Below are 15,369 nucleotides of genomic sequence, written 5' to 3' on the forward strand. Positions count from 1 at the left end.
CAGCTGAGCACCACAATACTTGGTTGCCTTCCCATAACTCTTTGATGTTGTTTTTCTACAGATGTCTTCCCACAGCTCTTGCCTACATCCTTCCTATAGTCTCTGCCCATGGAGTGTTTCTATCACTCCGTGAAGCTCAGGAACTCCAGGCCTGTGTTTAAGACTTACTTTCAGAGTTTTCTGGCCCAGGTACCTACCCTGCCCAGATTTTGTTTACTGAATGAGAGTGTGATTTGATAACTGACATGGTGTTGTGTTTTCTGATTGAGAGGAGAATGCTGAATTACTTTAGCAATCATTTATTGAGTACCTAAGATACAGAAAACCTAACAGAGATAACAATGTCTTGGAGATTAAATTCTCCATTAGAGAGATCTCACTTAGTAGTTGGGCTAGTGAATATTTTCTCATCAGTTTTCCCTCAGCCTCCATCCCCCCGACAGTGCAAGTTGACAGAGCAGGCAATAGTTTTGAACATCCTTTCATCAATGCAAGTCACAACAGGCCCCAAATAAAGCCATGAACATCATTGCCCTGCCAGCCCAGTGAGAAGAAAGCTCCCAGTCACCAGGCTTCTTCCAACAGCCCCTGCTTTGGGCTCTTCCTGAGATAAAGGCTGGAGCAACTGTTGGCTGTTGTATGCTGAAGCCAGGGGAGTTTGACTAGCCAAAGGCATGGGGCACGGATCATCACCTCAGATGAACACAACCACAGGAGCCCCAAAGAGCCATTTTGCTTCTCTGCCTCTTATGTGACATCCAGCATCTCTCGCATCCCCTCTGGCCTTTTCACTTTCTTAGCCTGAAGGAATGTCCAGGGAAATGGCCTTTGTAATTCATCTGCTGCTGAACTTCAGGGCAAACAGGAACCTCTGTAGCAACACAATGGATATAGAAAAACAGCCATCAGAAAGCAGTTATATAGGTAGATGCAGAAAAGCAGTCAACAGCATTTCTTTACAGTCAAACACAACTCTGGCTTTTGAGATTTGCTTATTAATTACACATGTGTATTTAGTTATTTGGTTTTATATTCCAGCTCTTGCATGCAGCTGCCACACTCCTGCTTGCCACCTGGACAAGGTGGCATCAGACTAGGAACTCACCCAGAATGTGAGGACCTTGGTAAGGAGGGTAAAGGCTGTTTGCTCTGAGCCATCCCTCCTAGTTCCTGGGAGAGGCAAGATCCCAAGTGAAAGCCCTGGAAGACACTGGCCCTGGGAAGAGACAGCAGCTGAGCTTTAAGTGCACTCTGAATAGGAGGAGGCCCAGGGCGTACGGTCCCTTTGAATGGGAAGATGGATTTCTTCTCTACAAGGAGGGCTGCTGAAACCTGCCTGGGAAGCATCTCCACTAGAACCAGTGCTTAGCTGGAAGTCCAGTGCTGCAAATGGCTGCAGTTCTTCATGGCAGTGAAAGCAGCAGCAGCCACATGGAAGCTGATGATTTTCACTGAGCAATCTGCCACCGGGTGCTAGGCAAAGGGGCAGCCAGCTTCCCACAGAACTGGGTGAGTGTACTGGCAACCTCCCCAAAGGCAACTGGGATATCCAAAATGCCCCTAGTGCCTGAGGCACTGGCTACCATCACACGTTCTTTACCTCTGTCTTTCAGGCAGCTAGGGCCAAGGACGTTTTGCTGTTTTCCAACAGGACTTCTACTCCCTCCAGGATGAACTGTTCAACACAGAGGCCAAAGAAGTTGCTGTAGCACACAGAACTAAAGCTCTGCCACTGCCCCCCCCCCCCACCTCCCCCTGTGCAGCCCTGGGCAGGCCATTTTGCTCACCTGCGACCTTCACCTGTGCAAGGGAAGAGCCGCAGGCAGCTCTTTATGGAGTGCTTTGACATGTGCAGATGACAAGTGTGGTAGAAGGGCTGGCTCTCATGACTAATCTGGGAAAGGTTCCCCTAGGTTCCCCACGCTGAAGCTTGCCAGCTTCTGCCTCCTAATTGAACCTTTCTTAGAGAATCCTCAGCACAACCAGCATGTGACCAGCAGGCACTTCACTGCAATTACTTGCTTTATACAGATAGCTTCACTAATGAAGGTGGGTCAGAGCCCTCATACATCTCACAGAACATGGACTTTCTCACTTATATTTCATAAAGGAAGTACAGTAATTGCATTTGTTTTAAGACTATGTTATGATTCTTTCAATACTGCATGCAATCTTCCCTCCATAAGCTCCCTGGAGTAGAGTAGGTGCAATGAATCCCCAGCCTCACACAGAGTACCTAAGCTCTGCAGCCTTCTCTTTTCCAAATAACAAAGATGCTTCCGGTTCCTCATGAGATGGTGCTGTCTGGAGCAGGAAACACAAAGGTTCAGGAAAACACTGTCAGAACAGGCAATCCCTTGTAAAATAACTGTACAGAGTAACTTTGTTAGATATATCACTTCAAGCTGAGTTCTCTTCCCCAGCGGAGTTTCATGTTGGACAGCAAGAGGCTGTAGGAGCCAATTCCTGGCCAAAGTCTGCAACTGTGTCTGCAAACTCCTAGCCAGAAGCCAGTGTGGCTGTATTCAGCAAACCAGTGGCCAAGGAGCTACCACAAGGCTGGCCACCCCACACGACATGCTGCAGGTGTCCTGCAGGGTTCTTGCATGCCAGAGGGTAGGACCTTGCGATGGTCCCCTTGGGTGACACTGCTGCTCGTCACTGCATTAACCTCCCTATGGGTGTGCTTCTGACGTCCTGTTGCCCTCTCGATGAAATTACGGGGTCCTTGAGTGTGTTGGGGATGACAACAGTTGTTCTGTCAAGGTGATTCTCATGTGGTGCATGCCAAATTAACTAAGTAAAGCTCAGCAGTGGCTTTAACCATGCCTGATGTGGACATGTAACTGTGCTTGTAAATAACTGCATGTCGAGGCAGAAGCTGGAATTACATCCCTCCAGACAGCCATTCAGTAAGGGAGAGAATAGGACACACTTGCTGTAATGCTATGCATTAAAAAGCACTTATGCTACTAAAACCAGCATTAGAATAGCACATAAACATTGCTGTCATGATCTCAATGGGACTCCAGAGTCCAAATGGGAGCTCTGTCAGCATCCTGGAGCCTGTAAAGGTGTGTGTGGGGGGGAAGCCACTTCATGTATTATACTCATATGTCACTGACATACATAAACTCATGCTGAGCCCTGCTGATGTACCCCTGCAGCTTTCAAGGAAGCACAGTCAAGTGTGTAGCAGCAAGGAGGAACAACTAATGCCTCAACAGCTCACATGAGTTCAAACCTGGGACAACATGGCACTAACTGAATGCTTCCTCCAAACTGGAAACTGCCTGAATGGCAGATACCCAGTTGGGACCTTAGCAGTTCTAGATGCCTGGTAAGAGGACGCTGTTTGCATGATGTTTTCTTGTCTCTTTTAGCAGCTTCTCCAGGCCTGCCCTCTCCAGTGGCAGCAGGTGCCTTGGGGACCTGTGAAAAAAATGGAAGACATGAAAAATATCTTCTCATTCCTGACCATGACTCTCTCCAAAAAGTTAGTAGAGAGGGAATTGGTGATGACACCAGGGTAAAGTTAAACATTTGCAGCTGCAGTCTCAAGAAGAGTAGCTGGCATGGAAGGAATTTCTTGCCGATGCTGATCAGAGACTGTAAGGTCCTCAGGAGCATTATCATTGCCACTGCAATTTCTCAGCATTGCAGAAAGTGCAGGAGTGTCATAGTATAATCCGTGTTAGTTGGGGGGTCAGCATTATGTCTAAGAAAGAGTAGGAACTGAAACCTAAACTTCTTGCCTTCACCTTCTTTGAATCTCTGGTGTGTGTGGAAGTATTTTGGGAAGGCTAAGGACTGGTGGGATACAAGCCAGAGCCTTGGGTTTTGGAGGAATGGGCTGGAAAAAAATCAGAACAAGGCTTGAAACAGTAACCTTTTGAATGCAGACTTTACCTGCTGCAGAACTGTGTCCTCACACCAAGAGCAGTCTTACTTGTGGATCAGTTTTCAGTTTGAGTCTCAGCTTTTAATTTATTCTGTGAATGTTGCTGATTATGGGCAAGTGTAGTCTGTGTGATTTCTTCCCCCTCCTTGAAGGAGAAATCGTTCTGAGTGAGTAAGGAGGGCAGCCCAAACCCACCTCTCCATAAAGAATAGGCAGTGCTGGCATCCTCCTGGCTCTTTAAAACTGATGGAAATCTGCAAAAGTCAAGGTTTTTAATTCAAATTCAAGCTTGTTATATAAAAAGCTGTTTTTTCCCTGAAAATCTTCATGTTTTCCCTGTCTCATTTTGCTAGTTACAAGCAATTGCGAGCAGAGAAGAAGTTCAAGGACAATCTGGTGGAATGAGTGGGAAGGAAGATCTCATGAGCTCCAGGTACACATGGCAGTTCAGAATTTGGTGGTGATATTAAATGAGGTTGTGACCTCATGAGGAACAAGCCAGGAGTTTAAACCAGTCCTGACTTTTCTTGTCTGTCCTTTAGGTGGTAAATTGCCATGATATTCCTTACCTGCAAGCTTAGACCCTAAATCTTCTTGGCCTAGGCATTGTTATGGTCCTGGTAAACACTAGACACTGAGCTGGAAGTGGAGCAAGGCAGAGAGCTGTCGGTCCGCGCTGCTGTCAGCATTTTCCTTTAGTCTATGCTTCCTGCAGCAGGTGGTCTATCCTTCTGCAGCACCACACAGCTCCTGTCTGCTGGCTCTGTCTCCTCACCGTCCCTGTGCACGTGTACAAATAGTCACTGGCTCATTCCCCTGGGAATCCTGCATAGTCAGGTTGAGTGCCCAGCTTTTACTACCTTAAATGACCCTGGAAATATATACTCCTTAAAGGACTTTGGTAATCTCAGCCTCCATCACTGTGATCAAAATACGCTGACTTGCTGAAGGGGAGCTTCCTCATGTTTCTTCCCACCTCTGCTCTAGCGCCTGTAGATGGATATGCTGTGGAAATGCTCACACTTGGGGGCCAGAACCTTAAAAACAAGGAGAAAAGGTGACACATTTATCGGTCTGATCAGCAAACACATCATGAACACCCCTTAGCCATCCTGCAAGGGGACCTCATCAATGCAGAATACACTTGTACCCACTTTCCAAGCTTTCCAAGTGTCTCTCTGTAACACAACTCTCCCATCTATAAAATGGGAATAATGATAGTGTTGCCTAAATGTTTTGAGATGTATTCAGGAAAAATAATGTACAAGGGAAATAATTACAGTTTTAATGGTAGTGAAAATGGGGCATTTATTGCCCAGGACCAGCTCTATGTATTAGCAGAGTCCATAAATCCCCCCAGAATTGAAGGTGTGACAATTTGAAAATGCTGCTGGGAAATGACCCATTCCTCTACTTCCAGGTTTGTACTCAAGGGATTGCTTTCCTGGCTGCAGAGACAATATTTCATTGAGTGGGGATATCGGGAGTATGTCCTCTTGGGACTTAGACTGAGAAAAAAAAATCATATGCAGTGCACTGAAGCATTTTATATCCGAGCCTCAGTGAAAGTGAATATGAACCATTTAGTCAGAGACATGAGTACTCTAAGCACACAAATGTGGCCTAGGCCAGCTATGTGGATCCCAGAGTGGGGCTTCATGGAGGTGATGTATACTGATGTTAACTAATCGGAAGACCTCAGTGCCACATATCACCCAGGAAATAAAAGACTTTGAAGAGGGCTCTGATTTTAAATTCAATTACTCCAAGTTGAAGGCAATGATAACAGTTCTTTTTCTCACTATGGTAATAAAAATCTCTAAGGTGGTACTGAAATAGACCGTGCATTACACCAACCTTTCAGGGGTAGAAATCAGCCACTTGACCACAAAATCTTTCCTGTGCCAATTAGATTCCCCCGTCTGAAACACTGCAGGAAAACCACTCTCCAACAAACATTTTAGCCAATCATCTTCACAGCCACAAAAACAAATCTTTTGGCCAAGCCATTCTCCCTTTTCTCTTGATAGCATATCTTCTAAGGAACTCTGCACCCTGCCATAGTGAAAATCACCTATGGGGAATAGTTTCCTAACGTCATCAAGCAAACCTTGCGTAGTCAGACAGAGGGGAGGATTTGCAGCACCAAATCTGAAGCCTCAAATAGCAGCACAATTATACTCTTTAGTGGTGCAGTTCCAGGAGTATCCAGACAAACCATGGGCAAGCACAGAGTAATTTTATCCTGATATGCCTGTCTAAACAGCAGAGAGCTCTTCAGAAGTGTTCTCCCTCACTTGTTAATTTAACGCTTGATATATAGGAAAAATTAGAATTAAAATGTACCCAGCTGCTTCCTTCTTTCCTGATTCCATTTGGAAATACCTCCTCTCTCCCCACAGAGTGAGCAAAACTGCCTGAGTCACTTAAGAACCTGTATTTTTTTTTAGATATGCCTGTGTGATTTAGGATCCTAACCTCCAAGTGAAGGTCAGACTTAGACATCTTCAACAGCAGCACCGATTATATTCAAATCCCCTTCCAGAGTAGGAGGGGAGTGCAGGAGAGGTGTGTATGTTGCTTTGAGTAGGCAAGTTCTTCAAGACCTCAAGGACATGGGTACAAATGAACTGAATCAACTTTTGGAAAACCCTCTCCCTTGCCAAATACCAGCATTGCAGTCATTCAAAAATGATGCAGTCATTGTGGGAGGAGGTGTTGGAGCGGTTGAAGGAGATATAAAGCAGCTACGTATAAAGACCCATTAGACTGGTGCTGCAACTGCAGCCATGAGGTCCCCTTCCCAGAGGAATAAGTGTTGGCTTTATAAAGATCAAACAGAAAAAAATGATGCTCTTAATAGAGCCTGTGATTCTCACTGCAACATTTGGCCCCGCTGGCTCACGGGCATGTTGCTTACATCTCCTGGCTTCTTTCCAAGGCTGCTGTCAGAGTTGCAGTCATGTTTCATGGAGAATGCCCATCAACTGGCATCCTGCATCAACGACATCCTGCTGCTGCAGAGTGGGTCCCTGACACCCTACGATCTGGTCAGGACAACAACCCCAAGAGAAACTCTGCATAGCCTACTTGACCTACCCAGGGGACCTCCCCAGACATGCCACCCACAGGGAGGCAGATACCTGGTGTGCTGAGCTCCAAAGGTAGCCAGAGAAGCCAGAATTCAGCACAACAGACATTCAGACAAGCCAAGCACAGGACACCCGGTAGTACAAAAGCAAAAAGATGTGAAACATCTTCGCTCCTACGTCATGACCTATGACAGGGCTGGGATTCAGGCTGTATGAGAACCAGGCAGAGTCCCAGTGTACAGGCTACACAATCCCTTGGAAGCAAAGGATCTCATCACACAATGCTCGAAGAAACAGTTCCTGAAAGCACTCACCATGCTTTATGTGTAGAAAGAAATAAAACAGGGAATTGCATTTCGTGCTTTCCTTTTCTATTCCTCATTCCTCACTAGCAACTGAAGAGAGAGCCAGCCAGTTGCCTGTGTGAGGAAATGTGGATTCTCGTTTGGCATAAGAAAATGGAACAAGTTACAGGCAATGGAGGAGATCACAGACAACCAAGGAGAGAACAGAGGTCAGGAAGCAGGACCTGGGCAATTGGAAATCCCTCATAGAGGAGAAAAGATCCTGATGGACAAAAGGAAAAGTGTTAGAAGCAATTTGATAACCAAGCAGATCCACAAACATGAGGATGGACACAAAGCAGAAGAGGATCCATGAAAAACAAGTAACTTAGTAAGACTGACTTTCAGAGAACAAATAGCTGGAGTCAGATTTAACAATGGAGTTTATGGAGACCTGAGGCAGACTAAGTTACACAAAAAGTATGCTGCTCCTCTAGCCACAGGAGCATCAAGGATAGGGAACCAGATGATTGCTTAACAAGCCGAGAGCCTTTCCTCCCCTGTTCCAAGGCTCTCCAAGCAGCAGTCGTGCACACATGATGGCATGGAGAAGATGCCTGAAAAGGCAGAGGCAGCTCTGAGGCTCTGTTACATGTGTTTGTAAGAGAAGACAAGGGCTACACTGGACCCTCATTAATCCAGATAGCTGGAGACCACGGGGACCACGTGAGTCAGTGAAAGCTTCCGCATCTGCAACACAGTGGTGACACTCATAAGCCCCTATCTTTCAGAGATACTTCTGAGTTTTCTTATTAAAAATGAATTCTTGGGCTGGAGACAAAACAAAAGAAACACTCACTCTAAAGCATTATGCAACAGCCACAGAAGCAGCCACAGGTCAATGTTAGTTAACTACGGCGTCAGAGAAGTGAATTCTGGAATACTTATGTCCCACTCCACTGCTTTGTTTTTTTCCATAGCCTACAGAATGAATGGAGATGTTTTTGCTTATAGAGTGCATAGAGAAGGAGGTGGATGAGGAATGAAATCCAGCCCTTTGAAAAACCAACAGAGTTACAGCTTCACCAATGAGAAAGTATTTTCAGCACCAGCTGGGAGGGGAAAGAGACAACAAAGAGAGGAATGTAAAGAGGGAAGGAACCTTGTCAAAACCTTGCATTTCAAAATCTGAAGGACCAGTGATAAATTTAAGTTCAGAATACAAAACAATAGAAAATGTTGGGACAACTGTGTGAACCTTCTGGATCACTGAAAGTCTCAAGCAATTGATCAATAAAAGAGAGAGAGGGATTGTGCCGAGGACTGGCGAAGAGAAAGACAATAAAAAAGAAATGGCAAATGCTAGAGGCGATCACTTTAAGAAATGCCCAGATGCTGTGCAATGCTTCCTCACAAATAAGCAACAATACCTTCAAATCTTGCAGCATTCTCTATTCATCCAGGGAATGAACCAACAGCAGCTGCTTCCTCTGGAAAGTAGTAACTTGTCTGAAGCACACATCTTTAAGACCACTAGAAGAGCTTTCTACATCTATGGGGCAGACCTGAGCCCTTGGCTGAAGGAGGCTGCTGGTGTCTGCCTTGAGAAGGAACAGGACTGGTACTGCTGCTGCTGCTCAGGAAAATGTTGCTTGACAATCTCAGTCTGACCGAGTACTTCTTCCTCTGACAAAGGTTTCTGCAAAGGTTGTGAAGAGGTCTGAGGACCCAGATGTTGAAGCGCCTTGCAAACCTGGAGTCAAGTTGGGCATGGCCTTGCACTGATGGCCGATCCCCTGTGCAGAGAGCCAGGTCTGGGTGCTGAGGGTGCTGGGGCTGTTGGGGGCCCCACGAGGCACTGATGACTCATCGAGGTGTCACGACAGGAGCGGACGGGGCTGCAAAGGTCTACAGCAGCCTGTGACACAGGGAATAGAGGAACAGAAGGAAATTTAAATTGACATTGGAGTGTAGTGACAAGTGATCACACCAGGTGGAGGCTGAGCGACTGATGACCACCCAACAATAAACCCAAAATCTAAGCTTGCTTCCTATTGCAAGCACAAAATCAGCCCAGGTGGTAAAACTTCACTAGCTCGTCTGCATAAAACCAAACACCACTCCATCGGGTATAAAACAATGGATCAAAAATTCGCATGTTTGCCTAGGTCAAAGTCCAAACTGCAAATTTAGGTGGTCAAAGCATGTGTAACCCATCTTCAAAACAGGCTGCCAAAGATATGCTTGCGGGGCATCTGAAGTGTTCAGTGGAGGGGATGCGTCACCAGAGTTAGCAGGCTGTCTGTCTCCATCTCCAGCCCCATCAGGTCACCCACAGGTGATTGGGAGAGCCCAGGATTTCTTCAGGCTCTGCTCTTGTTTGCCTACTTGGTGGCAGGAGCATGTGAAGGAGCATCCAGCCTCCCAGAAACCCAATACCACAACGAGAACAGGTCCACAGACACCGAGCTCCGAAGTAAAGCAATAAAGGTTGCAAAACAGCCTGCACATTTGTAAATAGATCCGTCCCTTGCCACACAGTGAGAAACACACACAGACACACACACACACACAAGTTAAAAAAAAAAAAGCCCTCAAAAGACCTAACCTCTCAGTAGTTAAACATAGCCAAGGGTGCAATCTGCCCATGATCAATACACCATTTCCAACAAACTCTCCTTGCAATGTTAGTATTCCCCTCCAATTCCTTGCCTCCTTATTGCAATTCAAACTCAGCTGGTTTCTAGCAGTTTCAATGAATATTTGCACTTTCTCAGGGTGTTTTTTTCTATTTTTTTTTTTTCTGTATTACAGCTTCTAGCAGACTTTTCTGGTACTAATATGGAAGGTGCATTACCTTTTCTGGGTGAAGAGGGTAAGTGAACAGTACCTGTACTATGTTATCAAGATAGGGATGATTAATTTGTAGTTAACATCTATTTACTTCATTACCCCATCATCAAAGCTTGACAAATGTGAAGACAACAATGAAAAATACAAATTAAGCCAGCCCACGGGAGTATTAACACTGAATGCAACTTACTATAGATTTAATCCCAACAAAAGAGCATACAGATGTTTTATATCTTCTTTCTTTGTTATGACCTCTTATCCACCTTCCTGTCCTTGGGCATAAATCTATTTAAATTTAAAGAGATCTGTTTATATACACACGTGTGTGTCTGTGTGTGTCTGTACTTATGCATGCGTATGTGTAGGGAAGAAGGTTTTCTCATCAGTTATCAATTAAGGCCAGGAAAACCACTTTGCCTAAAATAGAGCACATGTACAGCTTGACCTTCTGGATAGTTTATAACCAGGCAGCAGCTGCTCCCAACATCCCAGCTAGGGAGATGGCCAGCAGGGTCCTGTCCCCACTTGGCCCCATGCTGGAGGGGATGCATCGGCTCTGTGCAGCCTTCGCTTCTCAGGGACGAAGACAAGAGGCGAGAAGCAGACAGAGCTGCCCCTGAGCAGCCAGATCTTGCCATTGTCCCAGCCACCTGCAAGAAAGCATCGGAGAACCTCTGCTCCAAGCAGAGGCCTTATCCTTGGTGGGTCACAATGTACCAGGAGAGTAAAGCACGCACCAAAGTCGTGAGTGGTCTGTCCTTGCCAGCCTCTCCCCACTGCTCTGCAAGGTCCCTGCTCTTCCACTGCTTTTAATGCTCCTTCCCCATTGGGGGATTCACACTCTTTCTTACATCTTTTTCATGCTTTTTAATATGTGCCTGCTCAGCTTGGGTGAAACTGTTAACAAGAGCATCACAGAGATGTCGCACAAAACAAAGGGGCAGCATTTGGGTGGAAAGTGGATGCATGCCCTGTTTTAGAGACATGCAGGCATCTCCTCCAGTACTACGGCTATTTGAACTTGTGTGCACGGGCTGCAGGACCAAGAGGTTCTTCGCTGTGCAGATCCTATCTGAGCACAGAGCAATTATTTCTCCATTCCCCAGTGTCCCTAGGTCCACAGCCCGTGATGGGAGGTCAGCCCCCATGGGGACATTGGATGCCTGCTCTCTGCCAAGTGCCAGCATTGGCAGGCAGTGATGTTTTCTATGAGCACCACTTAACAGCTGCCCTCCGACACCCTAAGCAAGGAGCTGGGGCACTTTTGGAAAACCCAGACAAAGTGCCAAAAGTACAACTAATACCTGTGTTTCTCTGTGGTTTACCTGGGTCCAAAGCACTGTCTATCCATGCTTACAAAATTACGTTAAAGCACATTCATGCCAGACCTCTCTAGTACCGCAAATGAGACTGTGTTGCAGGAATGGAATGGAAATCCATAGTGAAGAATTGTCCGGATGCTTGCATACCCTCAAGACAAAATTGAGGACCGGTAAGGAAATGGGGAATTTCAGTCATTGCCACATTTCTCACTGAAATCCTCTTGAAAGAAGAAACACTATTAAAAGAGCTACACATCTACCCTTCAAGGTGACCTGCAAATGAAGAAAAATGGTTTTGTGCCCTTATTTTTTGGCTTAGCTATGAAGGCATGAAAAGTTGGCAGGGATTTGAAGCAATGTTGGGATTTTTTTTTCTACTTGTTTTTCTCTTTTTTTTTCTGGCTAGAAATTCAATTCTTGTCTTCCCTAGAACTCTATGGCCAAAGAGAGAATAAGTGAAATCATACCACGGCAGAAGATTGACAGCAGTACATCTGAGAGAAGGACACACAGCCGCACTACCTCCAGGTTTGCCTGCACAGGAGGAGAGGGGAATACTTTTGGCTGCAAGGATTTTTCTAGAGAGGAGAGGAAGCATTTGCTTGGCTTTTGTTAGCATCTATTTAACTTACTGATCTAAGGAAATCTTGGGTGAAAGAAAGTGTCTGATAAAGATCTAATTCCCTTTCGCCTTTCACTGCCTGGTGGAGGAGTTCCCGTATAAGTGCTGGATGGAGAAAAAGAAAGAGGGGGGGAAATCCTCGTCTGAGTCAGGAAACAAAATGACTCACGCTAATAGCTCACGGGAAAGGAAGGAAGCAAATAGATTAAAAACGCATACATGGAAATTTGGAGAAATTATAAGCAATTAAATACCCACTCTAAATCAGAAGTCTCCAACATTGCAGAAAAAATGAAGGAAGACTGGATGTGGCAGCGCTGCAGCTAAAATTAAAAATAGGAAAATTGAAACTTGGGCAAGTAGGGAGCAAGTTCATTTCAGTCTTTCCTCCTACAAGAGGCAACAGTGGGGAGAGAAACAGCCCCTTTTCTTGCCAGCGCTGCCTCCTGGTCCGTGCCCCCGACCCGCCATCACCCCTTGCTCAGCAGCTCTCCTGATACAACGTGGGCTGGGGAATGCCGGTCCCACCACGCTGGCTGCCCCGGGGCCTGCAGGCGGGCTGGGCAGGCAGCGAGCCCTCTGCTAGAAAGGCCTCACGTGTCCCTCAGTAGGCTCCTCTTGGCCACCTCGCAGCCCCGTGGGCTCTCGCTGCCCTCGCGTCTCCCTCGAGGCACCACCAGGGCCAGCCCTGAGACGCCGGGAGATGCAAAGGGGTGCCCACCCAAGGGGCACCCACCAAGCCCCGCGGGCAGTGACAGGCTTTCTGCCTCATGCACTTATTTCAAAGCTGAAGGAGCTTGAATCATTTCAACCGTCCTTGACTGTGCTCTCCTGGGAGGCCCGAAAGGTTTCTCTGTTGGGTCTAAGCAGAGAGTCCAGCCTAAAGCTGCGCTGCATGTCTGACTGCTCCACGCAGACTTCAACGGTGCCAGCAATACGAGCCTCTAAAGAGAGGACAACAGCGAGCGCAGTTCCAAAAACCTGTTACATTACCCTCAAACCATTTCCCCCTGCACAAATAACACCACAGTGCAACAGCCTGACATCTCACCACCTGGTCCATGCATCACTGGCAATTGGGAACTCTGCTTTCCCAGAGGCCAAAAATTCCTTGTGGGTTAAGTGAGGTTGGGCACTAAACCTGCCAATGATCAAGAAACTCTGACCAGGATCATTTAAAGGAGGATAGTCTGCAGCTGTAGGATAAAAAAAGAAAAAAATCTCTAACTTTTTAAAATTCAATCTCATTTGTATTTTGCATTTTTTAACAATTGCTGTTGGGCGGATCTGTCCATTGTCCAAACGCCTTCACTTATTTCCATGCCAATTTCAATGACATTTTTCGCAAATACATACTTCTGCTGAAAATGCTTTACATCAGAGGAAGAAGGATCCTGGGCTGAGGCTTTAGAGAAGCAGCAACAGCAAAAGCAGGGATCAAAGCATTCCCAGGGCTGCCCATCGGAGAGCTGTTCTGCTGCCTGGTCTGAGCTTTGCAAGCCTTGCACCCCTCCGCATGGCCTGTGCCAGACGAAAGATGTGGGGATGTCAAGGAGTCCAGTCAGTAACTTATAGGTCGGGCGAGTGAGGGAGAAGGCTTCGGGGAAACATCAAACAAGGCCTGATCTTTTTCACTTATCCCCCTAGCATCACAGTTTACTGTGTGGTTCTGCATCATTTTACACAGACATCATTTGTTAAGGGAGAAACCAAAAAAAAAAATGTGATTTACTTACCAACTCTGGCAGGTGATGTCACTCAGTGTAGCCAGGACTTTCCTGAGCAAGACAGACAATTTGGAGGTCACGTCAAAGCAAAGAGCTCAGGAGTAGCTGAACCAGATATCCACGGCCCATGAATTGTTGTGCCGTCCGGGATAAGAAAAAAAAAATTAAGCAGCACCCTGAAAATTACTCGAATGGGTCATTATGCAAAACCACTGGACACCAGCGCTTGCTCCAAAATGAGGAGATTAGAAAGATTATTACAAGTACGCAGATGTGACCACATTTGATTTCCAGCTGAAACCAGATTATGAGTCCCAATAGGTCAATCGAAAAGGGAGCCGGGCTGGGCCTCCTCTGGGAACGTTCTCCATCCAAAACTGCAGCAGCAACGAGATCCTCCAAAAAGTGTAAGTCCTACATCAAAATTCAAGCCAATATTAAAGGAAAGATATTACAAGATCTAAAACTGTGCTATCCAGAGGTATTAAGATGTTGGAACTAAACCTGCCTTATTCCCACTAGTGGTTGCATTTTAAGGAAACCTTTTAAAAGGATTATCTTCAGGAACTCTCTTTCAACAGCCTTTCCTTTAAGAGTTCTTCATGGTGATACTCTTATTAATTATGCTATGTGATATGATTATGTATTTATTCAGGTATGGGTTCAAAATATGAAATAGGGCTAACATTTGTAAGCGACACTTACAATATGGAGGCTGGTAACTCCAGTCTTTGATCTGGTTTGCATTTTTATAGTGAATCTGTGCAGGGCAGGGTTCCACAAGGCAGCTCATATCTACATTGTCACCAGATTGTTTGATCTCAGGGTGATTGGCTGATCGTTTTATTTATACATGGATTTTTTTTTAAAGACTGGCAAGGACCCCCAGAGTGCTGGCTGGGCTCTTTTAACAGACAGCAGTAAGGAAAATTATATGCGGATCTATATCAATATCTAGCTGAAGATAAAGATATGTGTTTTTATCTGTATAATAGGTATTTCTATATCTATCTATCTGTCTATCTATTTACCTATTTTTATAATAAAAATGTAACTTCTTAAACAGCTTTTACTACAACATTTAGACCAGAGAAGCAAGTTATTTTGCGTTTCTCCACTTTCCGCCTCTGTGAAGGTCTCTGGGAAATGACTGATGGTTTAACAGCCTCCTTCTCAGGGCATGCAGTCTCATCCTCCTTGTAACTATTCCTACGAGTAAGGAGCATTGCATCGAGACCACAGGGGAGAACAAGTCATCTCCAGTCCCACCTAACACACAAGAGGCAGCAGAGACTGGGAAGAGCTGGTCCATGGTGGATTTGTTTTAATATTTGAACACGTTACCCGCATTGAGGAAGGTTTGCTTTTTGGTCACTATTCACATGAGGGAAACTGTATCTCAAGTCCAAGTGCCTTCCTAAACGCAAAAAAAATATAGAGGTGGCCCTTAGATTTTGAAGGTCTGAGGAGACTGGTCTAATTCTTGCCTTGCCTCCCGGTTTCTGCAGGCTCCTCTCTCTGTGTGTGCACATAGGAGCATGTGTTGGTGCACACACCAACACGAGTGT

The 15,369-nt window shown here is 45.8% G+C and overlaps 1 long non-coding RNA gene across 2 annotated transcripts; it reads right to left on the reverse strand.

Moving 5' to 3' along the window:
• Nucleotides 1-283: 283 nt before the first annotated feature.
• LOC112983457 (uncharacterized) lies at nucleotides 284-14,106 on the reverse strand. 2 transcript variants are annotated; one of them, XR_010390547.1, is made up of 3 exons: nucleotides 3,245-14,106; nucleotides 2,237-2,304; nucleotides 284-1,675 (listed from the first exon to the last, which is right to left on the reverse strand). It is a non-coding gene; the product is annotated as an uncharacterized LOC112983457 (long non-coding RNA). The 2 variants fall into 2 exon arrangements; XR_010390546.1 differs by having other exon boundaries at nucleotides 2,237-14,106.
• Nucleotides 14,107-15,369: the final 1,263 nt, after the last annotated feature.

This window comes from Dromaius novaehollandiae, chromosome 9, assembly GCF_036370855.1.
Source record: "Dromaius novaehollandiae isolate bDroNov1 chromosome 9, bDroNov1.hap1, whole genome shotgun sequence".
Taxonomy (NCBI): Eukaryota; Metazoa; Chordata; class Aves; order Casuariiformes; family Dromaiidae; genus Dromaius; species Dromaius novaehollandiae.